This window comes from Alligator sinensis, unplaced genomic scaffold (genome assembly GCF_000455745.1).
Source record: "Alligator sinensis unplaced genomic scaffold, ASM45574v1 scaffold384_1, whole genome shotgun sequence".
NCBI lineage: Eukaryota > Metazoa > Chordata > Crocodylia > Alligatoridae > Alligator > Alligator sinensis.
Window position 1 is genome coordinate 342,809 of NW_005842902.1, and position 3,150 is coordinate 345,958.

Below are 3,150 nucleotides of genomic sequence, written 5' to 3' on the forward strand. Positions count from 1 at the left end.
TTATGTGCATCTGAAACCACTTAGATGAAAAGATTCTAGACCATGTAGAATGAAGGTGTACTCTCCCTTAACAAATGGTGCACTGAAATTCAAGGTCAGAAGTAAGGCTATTGGCAAAACTTTAACTCCAGATATTTATGTTTTCTACACATGTTTAAAATTACATTCTAATGAGTCATTGTTTTGAGGAAAGTGCATATCCATTAAATTCTATTAAAAAGTGTGTTGCTGCTCCCTCCTTCCCCCCAGCCCTTGACTTAAAACCTTCTGAATTGTTTAAAATTTCTTCCACATATTTTAATATGCTTTTCCTGCAGGAAACCTTTGGGAAAGAATTAATATCAATCTTACTGTGTACAAAAATAAATGTGTTCAGTGAATCAGCCAAAGCCACTCTTCACTTCCATGGAGACCCAGAATCAGTACTTTATGTAAGACAAGTCTTCAATCCCTGGGAGATGCAAAGCACCTTCTCTTTCTTTATCCATTGCCTTTTACCATTTTCACATTTTGTGCTTACCATGTTATTTGCAATGTATCAGTATTTGATAGATAAATTTTTAACTGGCTACTTTCCAGAGCTATCATGACCTACTGACAAATTCAGACTCAAGAACATGCTGTGCCCTGGTTACCTTGAAGTGAATAAATCAAAATGTGAGACACACTACTCCTACTGTAGAAGACAAGCTGGGAGAGAGGTTAAATCCTGCACTATTAAGGCAGAAAGGAGGGGAGGAAAAAATAGACATGAATCTTATAACACTAAACACATTTATTTTTCCAATGTCATTCTTCATGCAATAATATGCCTGTGATAGCCATTTGTTTGGGAACTGACATTTTGCAAGCTTTGTAGTCATTAACTCGTACATGCATGATGCTGGGTGGAGGAGAAATTAAACACCTTCTTATGGCAGAAAAAGTAGAACTGCATAGACAAAAAGATCCATAATTTTAAGATTTCATGGGGTCTTAGAGGTAAAATATGTCATTCCTATACATATGCACAAAATACCAGTCATTGCGTGTCATATAGGATTAGCTATAGCAACTGTGCTAGTATCAGAAAACTGAGTAATTCCTTTAGTTTTTACTTGATGTGAAATACTTAGCTATTTTTAATCTGACAGCCAGAACAGTCAAGCTACAGACTAAGCAGGATTTAGACTGCAAATGAGAGTCATTCCAATGAACTAGCAGACATCTCTAACCTTTTTGTAAAAGTGTCTATCTGTATATTTAAGCATGTTCAGTAATAAGTTGCATGATGATGAAGAGATGTGTCAAAATTCACATGATTTAAGGACTTTCCCTGTTAGGCCCCAGTCTTCTTGGACACTGTCATGGTCGCATTTTAAAGTATTTTGCCCAGCAGGCCAGACGAGCAATGCCTGGTCCATCCACGAGCCAGATTCAGCCAGTGGTCCTGATCTGGTGCATGGTGTGGAAACAGTGATTCCCATACAGCTGCACAGAATGGACTGGGAGGAATTGGGAGCCCCAATCCAACTGTGCGGGAAAAGGAATCATGGCCTAACCCCAATCCAGTCCTGTGAAGGGAAGAGGGGTATGGCCCAGCCCCAACCTGACTGCACAGAGGCGAAGGGGCATGATCCAGCCTCAGTCTAGCAATGCTGGGGCAGGGGAAATGGCTCAGCACTGACCTCCTGTGCAGAGCCTTACAATTTGGCAGTGGGGAACAGTGGCAGTGGGGAACAGTCTGCCACTGCTCCCTGACTGTCATATTTTCTGGCTCATGGGGAGCCCGATGGGCTGAATGCCATGATTCCATGGGCTGGATTTTGCCCAAGGGCCAGAGGTTGAACACCCCTTACTAAAGTATTAGCAAGAGTGAGAAACAAGTAGGCTATGACTCAAGTCCTTCAACATAGAGATGTGCATTCAAAGCATGTATTAAAACACACAATTACACAGTTGTGCCTAGTCAAGGACCCTACCCTCTATAAAGCCTAAGAGTTGATTAAAAATAAGAAAAGAGCAATTTTTCAAAAACCTTTTCATTTTGCAAGGTCTGAGATCAGAAGATCTCAGGTTTTCTTAAAACATTTTGAAATGTCATACGTTTGTATTTTTACTGCCCACCCCCTCCCCTACTGGCTCATGGAATAATGTCCAAGACTCCCAGCTTGCCTACACACCCCTTCACTAAACATTGGTGAGTCAGAGGGACAAAGAAAAGTATGTGAGCATGTACATGTGCCTGTACACATACTCTTTAATGTATTAAGTATAAAAGATTGAGGGAAAACAAAAGGAGAGGGCTGTTTGAAAGGTATTTCAGCTTCATAAAAGTTTCCTTTTTGGCAAAAGTTAATCTTTTGGTCAAAAAAATTCTGATCACTTCTAATGATCAGCTGTATTAGCTGGCGACATCAACCTAAAATATGCATCTACAAATAAAAGGGCTTTAAAACAGTTTAATGTAATTGCCAAGAAGCTTTTAATGAGTAATAAAGTCAGTGAAGGTTGAGGACATTAATGTAAAATGGAAATAATTGTAACCATTGGGAAGATAACACTCATTTCTAATCAATATTCATCAGACATATCATTGACAGTCTTGGGGAGAAATAAGAAAAGTTATTTTTCAGTATGAAAAATAATGAGAAACAAATAGCGAATAACTTTTAAAAAAGTGAGATATTCAGAGTTACAATTAACATTAAACTTCAGAGCCCAGTTAGAAATTATTTACTAGTTAAGGAGTGAAATAGAGGATACAATACTGACACCAAGTGGAAGATACTTTAAGATTAATTTCAAGTTTTAAACATATCTTAAAGATAGGGGCATAGGAGGCTTAGAAAACTGTAAGTTAAATTTCCAGGTAAATATTTAGGTCTGGAAACTAGTTTCTACAGCTTCTCCAAAAGCAGAAATTTACATCACACCCAGAAGTCTGAAGAAAGTAATTTTTAAACATTGTAGTTTACTTAACTCAGCAATACACCAATTTTCCACTCTTTTATCCCCCAATTGTTACAAAATAGCTATTAATCTATGAGAAAAATAAGTGTTTCTACAAACTGGATTTTGAGATCATTAAATTTTGAGCAGGCTTGTTTGAGAACTCAAACTCCATAGGCTAGTGGAACATGAATTAAATGAACACTTCCATTTTTCCCC